General features: G+C 37.2%; 1 protein-coding gene and 1 non-coding gene across 2 annotated transcripts in view; both read right to left on the reverse strand.

Moving 5' to 3' along the window:
* The window catches only part of LOC118265271 (3-oxoacyl-[acyl-carrier-protein] reductase FabG), a 247,171-nt gene that overhangs the window by 107,108 nt on the left and 126,556 nt on the right, over nucleotides 1–13,507 (reverse strand). The window lies entirely within an intron of this gene.
* Nucleotides 329–401, reverse strand: Trnar-ucg (transfer RNA arginine (anticodon UCG)). Its single transcript has one exon. It is a non-coding gene; the product is annotated as a tRNA-Arg (tRNA).

Genomic DNA, 13,507 nt, shown 5'->3' on the forward strand with positions numbered 1-13,507 from the left:
TGCTGTGAATGCTAACTACGCCAGTATTTGTTATTTGTATTTCGTCGAAATTGTCAACTTACCTTTTTTACCATTTTAAACCAGGTAAAACTGATGTTCGGTAAATTTTTCTCTCACTTTATAATAACTTAAAAAAATAGCAATCATAATGTTTAGTTATCAGTAAATAAGTATGAAATAAAGTAAATCATTATGCAAATACAAAACATGTAAGTTTCGTATCTAAAGTTAGTTCTTTAGTATATCTTAACAGGAAACGCGCAAATACCCAAAACAAAACCAAAAACATTTATAAAAAGTAATATTACATCAAACCAAAAAAATGAATCGACCGTGACAGGACTCGAACCTGCAATCTTCGGATCCGAAGTCCGACGCCTTATCCATTAGGCCACACGGTCTGCTGAAGGGAGGCTCTATATCGGGGTTCGTTTCAGGAGGCGCGCGTGACCTAGTTTCGGGGCGCTGCGCGTTGGCTACGGCCGGGAGCTACGGGCTACGAGATACATACATATATATATACATCTTCGTACGTAGAGACATCTCATTTGCTTCTTCTATTGAAATTTTGATGTTCTGGTGTGTAATGACAGTTTAGTTTAGTGAGATATTAAGTATACGAGTATCCCCTCAGTGAGTGAAGATAGTCAAGTATAATGAGTATCCCAATAGTTGTCGAAGCAGTTGAAGTAGCATATTAAGTACTGATGTTTATTCATTGTATTACTTACATAAATGTTATAAAAAATCTAATTATGTAGTTAGATTTTTTCTAATTGGAGGACAATAACGTCACGCCTTTTATCCCGGAAGGGGTAGGCAGAGGTGTACATTGCTGCAAATATAATTGGAGATTCACAATTTAATTATTTGTAGCGATTTGTATTCCACATACTGAAGTTACGTGTATTTTTGTTGTCATTTGAATAAAATATGATTCACAAGTTAGTCACGCGAAAAGGGACTAAAGATAACAGCTTGCACTAAGTCCGTCTATCAATAAAAACAAAACCACTAGAATGACGCATACCTACGTATGGAAATAAAAATAAAATTAACACATCGTGTGATCGCCTAGAAACAACTTAACACTATCAATCATTAATCTTATTGATTACCTTAATACCATGCAATAGGGCTGAATTTCCATTGTCATTTGTGTTTTCAACCGCACATTGTATAGTGGTTCCCAAAAACGTTGTATTTATGATGAATCGATGGGCGATGGTTATCGGGATGACGGATAGATGTCGCTAGTGATAGACCATAGAGTCTAGAGCTGGTGTCATGGAGTATGTTTGTTGATGGAGAGATATTCACGGTAGCTAGGCAGATGACGGTAGGGAACCGTTGCTTGTCATAAACAATGACATATTAATATTTTTTTCCTTAGATCGTGGTCATTGGAAGCGCAGGAGCATTCTTGAGAATTGGTGATTGTGGGATTATAGATTTAAAATGTTTTATTGTAATCATTTGGCTATAATAAGTATCGATGACTTGTTTATGTATGTGGTATTTATTTTGATTTTGACATTTGTTTTGTAGGTGATTCTATTATGTAGGTATAGAAGAGTGGTCTATTGAGATAGAACGCTAGATTCTACACTAGGCAGTCATCCTTGTAATCACTTTGCCAATGGCTCTTTCTTAATAGGTAGGTAGTAGGCATAAAAAACTTAAAACAGATGTGAAATTCAAGTACTTAAAATACAGTAGGTACCAACTGTATTTATTTTTGAAAAAATCTAGCTTCAAAGTATTTTGCATTTCACAAATTACGCGCCAATTGTTTCCAAATGTAACAAAGGACAGACGAGATCGTTCTTTGTTCTCTATGACTTTAAAATATGATCTCTCGTTGTCAACATCGGAACACTGGACTGTGAGAAAATTGTCCGAAGTGTACTCTGAAACTTACATATTTGACATACATTTTTGTAAGACAAGACAATACGCTCGAGGAAAATAAACTACAAGTTATAACTTGTTAATTTTGATGTATTTTGTTAAATATTTCATGTTATTTGTTGCTGTGGCCGCCATTGTTTGCGTGAAGTTCGTCATAAGTAGGTTGATTTTCATGCTGGTCTTGTTATGAAAGAAAAACATATTGTTTCTACTCTGTTAGTGTACGTATTATGTCGCGTTATTTATGAAAGGTGAGTCCAGTCAAGATATGGATTGGAATTATGATCATAAAGTTGTATCTTTACTGCAAAGCTTTTAGAACGACGACGCGCGCTCATATTTTAATTGTTGTTCCAACTTGTTCTACAATGTACACATGTAGTTTTAGCACCTGGATCTTTAATCTCCTCATTACTGTTCTATAAAGGGCAACTATGAGTTACTTTCACAATGTAGGGCAAGTTCCTGCATAATAATATTACATTTTTAAATGATTGTCTCGAGTTATTTGTCATCTATGTGGAAGTTTGAAAGTCTATTCAAAACGTCGTTGGCCCTGTCTGTCGCGCGCATTATTCAAGTGTTGCGTCACTCGCAGGACGCTACCAGCGCGTGAACAAAACTTTCACGTGGAAAAAGAAAAAGCAATTCCATATTCAAAGTGTCGCGCCTCGCGTCGCGCATTGTCTCTGCCTAATAAATATGGCGGGTAATTTTGACAGATGGCGCGCGCTTCCACGGCGCCACTGTTGAGCAGACTTACTGTTGCTCCAACCCATATTGTTTCACTTTTGTCCCTAACACGTTAGGAATTCAAAATAAATGAGCTGAGCTACTGATTTGAATGTCAATACTAAGTTAATACGGTTAGGTGTTGTCTAAAACCAAATATGTGGTGGAGCGCAGTCCGGGCAGCGTTTGGACGCGCGCATTGTTCCTGACACATACATATTACAAACTTACGTGATTCATGGCGATGTGGTACACTAAGTTTTTGTCTGTTTTATGACCTTTTTATTTGTGTGTTATTTAAATAATAATGTGCTTTAATTTATTTTAACTGTTTGCATAAATTATGTGTGACTCGTCTTGTAAAGACAAGGGCTACTTGAAGAAACATTATAAATACTCGCTGTCATATTTTTCTTAACTTATGAATTTGTGTATTCATACATTCACTACTCACCTACTTTTAACATCACCCCAGCTTGTTTCGATGGGTAGGCAGGGGTGGATGTTGTAATATTCGCCGCATTTAACCCAATGTAAGTTCTTGATCAATCCTTATATTCAGCTCTACCACTACAAACAACGACAAAAATAACAATTTCAATAAAATATTGCAGCGCTATTACACTTTAGACAAACGGTAGCAACATTTTTACATGCAGCGCATAATTTTCCAATTAAACTCGTTATCGATTCGAAACAACAAAAATATACACATCAAATGCATTTTAATAAAACATTCAACGTAATCAATTCACACCCCATACGATATTCGAACGCAATTACTCATTTGACATGGATCTGTAACATACCGAGTTTAATCTCTATGTTTGGGAGTGTAGAGTTTAAATTACTGTGGTGTTTTCCTGTAACAGTAAAACAGAATAAAGGTTATTCCACAGTCGCGCGATGTCGTGCCTGGCGGCAACAAATCGCGCGACAAAATAAGTTAGTGATCACACGCGGCGACGTTCATTACGTGCGAGATTTACGGGCTGCGCCCGCGCAGATTGCGAATATCTCGTTCCGTTGGTAATCGGAGCTGTAATCGATTCCGATGTTTTAGGTAATCAATGTTTAGGACCTTTTTGTTTACTGCCGATGATGGAGGGGGTTTAGTTGTTACATTGTAACTGGATTGGTTTAATTAGTTTGTTATGAGCGTCTGATGCATAAGGGATTAATTTAAGTTGTGTACATTTTTATGGGTGTTGTAGAGGAAAATATAGTGTGAGACACATGGCAAGTGACAGATGACAGAAGTTGTACATAGACGATCGACGAGCAAATCAACGAATGTAGATGTCATAAATCCTACATCGCACATATATGAAGTTTACATACGAATAGACATCGATAGAAAATCCCAAAGAACAACAGTTGGGTAGATAGCCTGCCAGACACGATCACCTCGCCTGGTCGGAGGATCCTCCTTTTCTTAGAGTTAATGATTTTTAATTAAGACAGACAACCTGTGTTTTACCAGATACTATATCAATCTACAATGTAGAAACTCAGGAGTGCACGCGACGTGCAGTGATGCGACGCGAATGCCATTGATTTATTACCTACTGACATTTTTTGTCCAGCGACAGTTCCTTTGTAGCACTGGGCCTTTGTTTAAGAAATATGGCGATGATGTCTTAATTGTTGTTATTTTTATTTTAAACTTATAAGTATTTATATAGCGCCTAATATTATACGGTAGAGTTGTGTAGTAATGAGACATTGCAAGATTTTACGGTTTCAAAACCTGTATTTGCTTACCCTAAGAACTATTTATTTGATTAGTGCTATGACAGAGCCACTGGTCTAATAGAAAAACCAATATGTAGAATTGATACAGACATTCAATAAATTATGTCAAAGCTCATGTCAACGTCGTATAATTCCCGTTTTCTATTCTAGACTAATTTGTTTTCTGTTTTCGGCATTTGCTTATCATGGCCATGTAGAATATCCTAAGCTTCACAGAAAACAGTAGAAGCATTTTTTAAGTACAAAAAATAACAGTGTTAGTAATATTTGTAGTTTTTAATATTAGGTATTTAGATTCGATATTTTAGTAACACAACGGCGTCGTAGTAATTATAGAAATGATAGGCACTATATATCTCTTGTTAATGGTCACCGACTTAATTGGCTAAAATCGTAACGTTTATAAATTAGTTTCTGTTGACACAGAGTATTGCTACTATATTGCAAAATAAACCTTGTTTGTTCTATGACCCTGTAACTGATCTCCTAACAAAAAAAACATTAACATTTCAGAACTTTTTTCAAAAGTTTTCAGCCATTTAGTGAGTTAACGCGATCCCCGTGTAAGTCGACATAACTCACTCCGGAATCAGCAACACATTCTCAATTAGTCACGCCGCCGCTACTTGGGTGTCTTACTTAATGAATTTCATGCGACTAATCAGCATTACAGTTTTTGTAGATTTTGTCCAGAGCGCGCGCGTTCCGCCCCATTGTGCGACGTTTACGACTTTCCTTTGACACATTGAATGCGTAATTGGCGTGGAGCACGTTAGTGCACTGTGTGCCATCAGTAGCAGCTTTGTCAGCTGTATGGTAGCTGATGGCAGCAGTGGGTGGGTATTGTGAGAAAAGAAATCGTTACTCTAAAATTCCTTTGTCTATTGAATATTGGCAGAAAAGCTGTGATTAAAAAATTTCAAGCTTCTGTATACAATAGCTCTCGGTGTATAACTCTCATAGAGCGTTGTAATCGATTGGAGTTACAGTTTTTGTAACTTATTTAAGTAACTCTATTATTCATTAGAACGAAATGAACTATAAAATGTTATTAAGATAAATCGGTTTCGAGATTTTTGTTAATCTAATTTGGATAACAATAAAAACTATGTTTGGTAAAATAGATAGTGTTAATGATGAAGATACATATTTTAGGCTACAAATTTCCATCAGACAGATTTCACACTCCATAGCTAATTAGTGTCGATTTGCATACATCCTCCCATAGATCAGGCACGCGACGGGCTCTACCACTGGCTCCATAACTCATCTAGCGCGCGATCTAACCGCGCCCGCAGCCAACCGCCTATTTATACACACATTATAATTTCCAATTTCAGTATGCAGATGCGAAAACAAAATCAGAAAAAAGGTCGAATGTGTCTGTCTCCGTGATTTACGTTGCCCCCTGCTTGCAGTCATAACGAGGTTCGGACATTGTGCAAGCGGCGACTGCGCCACTGCTGCGCGGGTACTTGCTGCTGCGCTCGGGTGCAATGCTCGGTTTCCGGGAGCATTCATACGTTCCTAGAACGGGCATTGTTTGCGACAGGCTTTGATTACGTTGATGGATGGAAGGTGTGAGCTGTCCAGCCTGACAGAAGTGGCAACTTACTGTTTGTTTTCTAAAGCTTTGCGCGAAACTGGAGAAATATTTACAAGTAATTGTTATTTGAATTGTATACGTCACTGCACTTCACATTGCTTTTCTAGAATACATGTAGTTCGAAATATCAATTTGTCATTAGCAAGTAGTCGTGTATATATTTGTTATTGCACGTCGAGTGGCTTCCTACACGATCTAACGTGTACAGCCTGCAGCTACAGATGCTGTGCATCGCGTGCGTCTAATGTCGGGGATGAATTAATATGCATCGTTGCTTACAAATGTGATTTTTATTTAACGTACCTAAACGTTATCTAAGTGTTATTTCTAGAACCCATTATTACTAAATCTCTCTTATCTTAACGGTACCTAACAGTATTGTCTACACAATGGACGCCATAATTTATCATTGATTAATGGCAACCCCATGAACGGAAGCCAAAATACTTGAAAAAGTCAACATTGCAACCATTATATAATTACTTGTGACTTTGGCGGCGGTTCTAGGAAGCAATATCACATGCACCGGCCGCCACGACAGCCATACATTAGGCATGCGCAAACGCCGCCTTTAAGAAAAAATCCGCCGATAGTTAGCCATGCACACTGAACGGCATCACGAACAAAAATAATAAAAACATCACAGTCAAAATATATGTTGGCGATATCGAAAAAAATTGTAAAAGAGATGTTGACTTTGTCTACTTTGTGACGCACCGCGGACCACTGTCCGGTGTTAGCTGTCGCTAATTGCAACCTTATAACAAAGCATTACAATACATTTTGCACTAACCAAAATAGGGCGTCAAATATTTTTACCCGACTGCGCCAGAAGGAGGGTTATGTTTTTCGAGAGTATGTATGTATGTATGTATGTATGTATGTATGTATAATTGTTTGGCACGCTCTACAGCCTAAACGGCTTGATGGATTTTGACTTGAGAGGTGTCGTTAGATTCGTATTTACTGTGAGAGTGACACTGGATATATCAAAATGTTTAAAAAAACAAAATGGCGGATTTTTGGCGCCAAATTCGAATATTGCTCACTCTCTAGCCTACACGACTCGATGGATTTTGGCTTGAGAGGTGTCGTTTAATTCGTATTTACTGTGAGAGTGACACTGGATATATCAAAATAATAAAAAAATCAAAATGGCGGATTTTTGGCGCCAAATTTGAATATTGCGCACTCTCTAGACTGAACCACTCGATGGATTTCAGCTTGCTAGGGGTCGTTTGATTCGTATTTACTGTGAGAGTGACACTAGATATATCAAAATATAATAAATAAAAAAAAAAAAAGAAAATAAAATAAAAAATGTAATTTAAAAAACCCGACTGCGTTTCTTTATAACATGTAAATGAAAAAACCAAGAATACAAGAAAAATTTAAGCAGTCGGGACCTATTCTAAATATTATGAATTATGGCTTTCTAGAATGGGTCCCGACTGCTTAAATTTTTCTTGTATTCTTGTTTTAGGGTTTTTTCATTTACATGTTATAAAGAAACGCAGTCGGGTTTTTTAGTTTTTTAAATTACATTTTTTTATTTTCTTGTTGGATTGAAGCAAGGGCGTGGCTCGTCCCGAATGGAAACATTTGCCAATATTATCGTGAAAGGTCTGAACAGATGAAATAATTTATTTCCCTATGTCGCTTTGTGTCCAAAACTTTGTGCCTTTGTGATATTTTTTGCGTCGGCCGCTTTGCTCAGTGTGGTACCGACATCTCATTTATCCCTTTAGCAAAAAGGAGACCGACTTTTTACAATTTTAACATACGAAATCGATCTTATTAGTGTTGCACGAAGATTATTTTTGTATTCCAAGGTTTGCTGGACTTGTAGCGTTTGGTGATTGGTGATAGCTTGACGTATTCAGTGGATGCGTGTTTGTGACAAAGGCATTAAAGTGTCGGTAAGTGATCCGTCGGTTTTGTGCAAGCCGCCAGTCTCCTGTTGACTCTAATGATTTAACTCAAATAAATCTTCGGACTTTGAATAGATTATCATTGTTGGCGTATTATGTTTTAGATTTCATCTCCGTTACGGTGCGTAAATACTAATTTTAGGATTAATAAAACTTTTGAATGTTAATAAAATGTAAACGGTTTGGATGTTAGTGTTGCTTTTAGAATTTGATTACATTCGAGATGTAACATTGGTTCGTCTGGTATCTTCTCTTTGCAGTTAAAATATTTAATCTTTTTTAATAATACAAAGTTTGTAAAGATTGTCTTATGTTTGCAAATCCCTTTTCCTAGATGAACAATAACCTATGCTTCTTTCAAGAAATTGATTGTCACTTTTTTACATTGAAAGGTTTCCAAAAATAACAGAGATAAAAGTCGGTAAACCCCAGAAGTTATTATTTAAAATGTAAACTAATGAAGAAATCATTATCTGTGTGTCCTCAGGGATCATCACAAGTTGTTGTAACCTCCAGAGACCTCACCATTTGTCAACATCTCCCAACGAGTCACAAATTTTGCAAATCATTTTGTTTTTAAAGCAGTAGCGATGACAGTAAACAAAAAGGTTTTTGCTCACACTTTTTGGGGTTCACACCAGTGGGAGCATGCTATGCGGGTGTAGGAGACGCTTTGGGACTTACTTGCAAGTTTTCTACTGCTTAAAACGTTTTAAAATACACATAGTTTCTAGGTTTCTTCACTTTGCAGTTTATAAGCAAATCAGATATCAGAAAGAGTTAAAAAAAAACAAATAGCTGACTTTGTAAAGAACTAAGTTATGTTGTAGGTTTGATATTCTGAAATTTACAGGGTTTTAATAGAAAGATTATGCAAAAAGTCATCACTGTATCGAATGAAACTGAGCACAAATAATTATTTTATGGTCAAGTCATAAATAGAAAAGAATTTCTTTAAAAGCTCCACATCATAGCTGCATTGTTTAACAATAATATGACATTAGTAGGCAAAATCTTTTGTTATTTTCGAGCGTAAAAAGTAAAAATTCGATAACAACCGCAAAGTTACCCCAATAATGAGCTTTTAGTAAAATTCTTTAGCCACTGATCACGCCACAAACTCCCCACTGTGCGCCCAGTGCACCACGCTGCCACACTCGGGGCAAAACGAACTGCTTTCATTTGTTTCAATAGAATCTCTCATTACCACAGATGACTACGACCATCGATCCGGACCATAATTTCAATGACATTTAACACACCATCATAGGTTTACAACCACAATGTCGAGCTGTGTGACTAATGCTTCACATGGGGTCCCAACAAAACGCCGAAACCACGAAAACTGTAAACAATCGACTTATTTATTGTTTTACAGCGGCCATATAACTTGGTCAGTGAAGAATGAGAGGCCAATCATTTGTGAAATGCACCCGCAATAAAACCATCATTGACAGTGGGACGGACGCGTCCGCGCTGGACAAAAAAGCGCAATGTGCGGCTTGAATAGATTCGGCACGCTCGACGCTCGACGCTCGGAGTGTAGCGAACGTGGAGCGATTGAATCGGCTTTACACGCGTGATGAATGTGCGGAAGTCACATTTAAATCCCTCACAACTTAATAATAACGATAAACACCAGTCCCTGTTTAAATGAATGTTTCGCAACATTAGCCGCCATTTTGCTAAAGCTGCGCATACGCAGTTTGATTGTACAAACATTAGATTAAACGTGTTTGTCAAACGTATTTGTTGACTTTGATAGATTGGTTTAGTTTTGTACATAAATGCATTTTATTCAATAACTTGTTTACAAGACGATTTACAGAATTTTGTACGAATTAAGAGATTAGGTTTTTTGTTACCTGAGCTTATATAGATATTGAATTTAATACTTTACTAACTAGGTAGTTATGTTATGTGCCAACACACTTTTTATTTTTTTATTGATTTGATATAGGAAAATATGTATAAAGAATTTATGGCTACCTGGCTAATATTTTACACCATAATAATTTAACTTAATGACTTGCAAACTCAATACATGTCATTGTACTGACAAAAACACACTTTTACTGACAAAGTTTGAAAAGCGTAACTGAATTTCGTACTTTTATCCCAAATACTTACACATATGTAAGCACATGCTCTAGTTTTTTCTCGGAAGATTTATGGCATGCAAACAATAACTGCATCGCAGATGTCATCCGTTGATTATTAATAATGTAACGCCAGCGTTTACCGCAGTAACCGCTCGCAATAATAAACACATCCACGTGATAAATGACATTATTTTATGGCATTCTCCCCCGATATGTGACTCTTATATCTCTATTTTCAACTTCAACTATTGCTATTCAAAACTGCACCTTAAAATTGTAACCAAAAAGTTAATTTTCGCTTTGTAATAGGCCCTGCTCTGCATTGAACATGGGGTGTATAAATCGCATTGATGTTGTTCAATCGCACGTAGCAAATTGTCGATATTCGCTCGAGTCATTAGCGGCGCGTTTTTGTCCAGACGCGGCACCGCTCGGCACACTGTGCGGCCTGCGTGTACGCACGTTTGAGGCCTTTTTCAAAACTCACTCGAGTGTGGATTTGGTTTATGTGGATCGTAAAGAATAGGTTAGAACGTTGTTGGTATTAAATATGGGATTGTATTGAAATATTGTTAAAAAGATGCAATTTTTTAGACAACTATTAAAGAAGCCCGCATGTCTACCTGATGCTTTTAATTTAAAGGCAACAGTAAAGAGCACTTGAAAGGGCTCAAGTTTCTACTTAATAATATTAATACCGGTCGTTTGGTTCAGCTAGTAATGCTTCCGGCTTTGATTTTATTCACTACTGCCATGAACTACTTTATAAATAACGGTTTTACCTTTCTGCATTACTAGAGAAGAAAATATAAAAAATGGGGCTATATGAGGATGGGGCTATATTTTGGGAAAACCCTGCTATAAAATTGACACTGGCAACATCAACATAAATCTCGATTGAGTTGTAAAATCTTGTTCCCACATGTCCTGTGAATTGTAAACACGATCACGCTGTTTTACACGTCACTACATTAAAATACAAACTTAACTGAAAACTGCCACATTTAACCAACCTTATCACTTTAAAAATAGGGTTGAAAATTCTTAGTTACGTAGCAAAGTTATGATTGTTGGGGAACCGCACAGTGGGTTGAATAAAAGGACCCTCATTGAGCACAATCGTGCCTAATATTTGTAGATAATATTGTTACAACAGCGGGAGAGTGTGCTCACTTTATATGGGGCGGTGTCAATAAACATCTGCACATATGGCCTGGGGTCTGGGGTGCACAATGTACTAACGCGATTATTGAATTTGTATCCACAAATTGATCAAGCCTTATTTCCTAGACGCGGTTGGGGCAAGCATTTGTAGAACTTTGCTTCGATGTCTTACTGGAAAATAATTTTATTTAGAAACTAGCGACCCGCCTCAGCTTCGCATGGGTGCAATGGTGATATGATATAAATATTATGCATGTTATATACATATAAACCTTATACTACAAAGAACCGGAGCAAAATCCGTTGCGTAGTTTTAAAGATTTAAGCATACAAAGGGACATAGAGACAGAGAAAGCGACTTTGTTTTATACTGTGTAGTGATATTTATTAGTACATATACTGAAAGGAACAAAATGAAATCAGTTTACTATTCTCTGTTTACAATTGTTATGAGCCGATGTTTTCTATTAGCTCTCAAGTACCGTAACGCATAACATTGTGTTACACTGTTATTTTAGTAAATCGTCCATCGTTGGCCCACCCCGGAGTATTTTACTTAATCTGAAGGTAAAACAGCGGACTCTGTTCATCTCCAACCAAGTTGAAACACTCGCTGCTTTCAAACTATCGGCTGCGGCCGTCGACAAAGTGGGCGTTTGAGACGCCGACGCAAAAAACGCGATTACTTTTAGTTTGTTTATGATGAGCTTCGTAAACGCATCGTGTTTGTGCTAAAGGTGCAATGAAGTGCACTAACATTGCATTAGCATTGTTGCAGAAATGTTTAAGGAACAAATCACTCGAATATTGCTATTGGGTTACACAGACGGACGAACTCATTTCGTAATTGTAGATCTTTTCCTGATTTTATCTTCTAATGAACTTTAGAGATTGTATTACAGAATGAAGTAATGATAACAATAAATAGCCAGATACGTACAAACGATGCAAAAAATATCGTAGCAACCCCTGTTTTTTTAATGGAGTATAGGGGTACACTTGAGCCATTTCTACCCTTAGCTACCATCTTACGCGAATATCGCATAGCTTACAAAAATCAGACTCATCAATTTGGGGTAAAAACACCAATTAACCGCCATCGATAGAGGATAAACATGGGCCGGTGATTGGCGCCGTGTTTTGGTAAAAATCGACGTTGGCTAAAAAATGGGACGCCACCCACGAGAGCACCTATGGCGGAAAAAATTAAAACATAGATATGTGTGGGTTCCGTTGATTCAGAAATGATTAAATTTTTGACATTAGAATAAAGGGTTTTTCAGTGTTCAATTTATAAAGTAAGTTTAGTAGAAAAAGAAAAACATACCTGTTGAAAAATTTGTAGCAACTTTTTAATTGTATTTTTGTAACTGAATATTCTCGCTTTTTTAATTAAGCTATATTTTTTTGTTTGTTACAATCAAAATATTCCCCAAAAAAACCTAACTTTACCACATTAATTTTAAACTAGATAACCGATCTTTGCCTAAGCTAAGCTCCCTATACATACATGCCATTGAAACCCTCTCAGAACCCTAAAATTGGTTTACCATTTAACTAGAACGCAGGCGACACTTAGCAAAACGTTTCGAGCACGTTATCTACCGCCGCTCGCGACCTGGGTGGTGCGGGCGGTGGCTCGAGTGGCTCCATCACTGGTGTAGCTGTAAATCATGAGATGGTTAGATAGTCCTGTTAATTGGTCCTGTGCTAAACTTGACATTAAAACTGTTGCTGAGTGGTTTTGGAAAACTATTGTTCAAAGTTGTAAGTTCTTGATGTTATTAGATGTATAACAACCTAATAAAATGGTTTGGCATTTGCCTGTTCTGGTCCTCCTTGCTCGTTTGTTCACATAGTCCTGAGGGTCGTAACGCTCAGTGAATTACTTTATCAGCATATTATGGATCGCCATCTATCGTCCTTTCAAAATCGGCGATGTGAATCGTATCGCAATCTGTTGTGTTTAGTTTAGTGCTGATTTGGTCTGTCCAGCGCATGGGGCTTTGGCCTCGTAGTCTCTTACCGTTCGCCTTGCCAGTCAGAAGCATTTGGCCCACATTATTTTATAAGAAATTTCAAACATATCTCCCACAAAGAGGGTGATACACTAAGTTACTAGCGTATCATGCTAATTCAAATTAACAATAACACCTCCTAAAGTTTACCTAACTACAAATCCATCTCCACCATCTTCACTATCAAGAAAAATCTTCACCAAAATTAACGCCTCATAGCCAGCATCGGAACAAACTACATCCCCACTCCCACCACATTCCGAAACATCAAAAACACGTGTATGACAA

This window comes from Spodoptera frugiperda, chromosome 28 (genome assembly GCF_023101765.2).
Source record: "Spodoptera frugiperda isolate SF20-4 chromosome 28, AGI-APGP_CSIRO_Sfru_2.0, whole genome shotgun sequence".
Lineage (NCBI taxonomy): Eukaryota > Metazoa > Arthropoda > Insecta > Lepidoptera > Noctuidae > Spodoptera > Spodoptera frugiperda.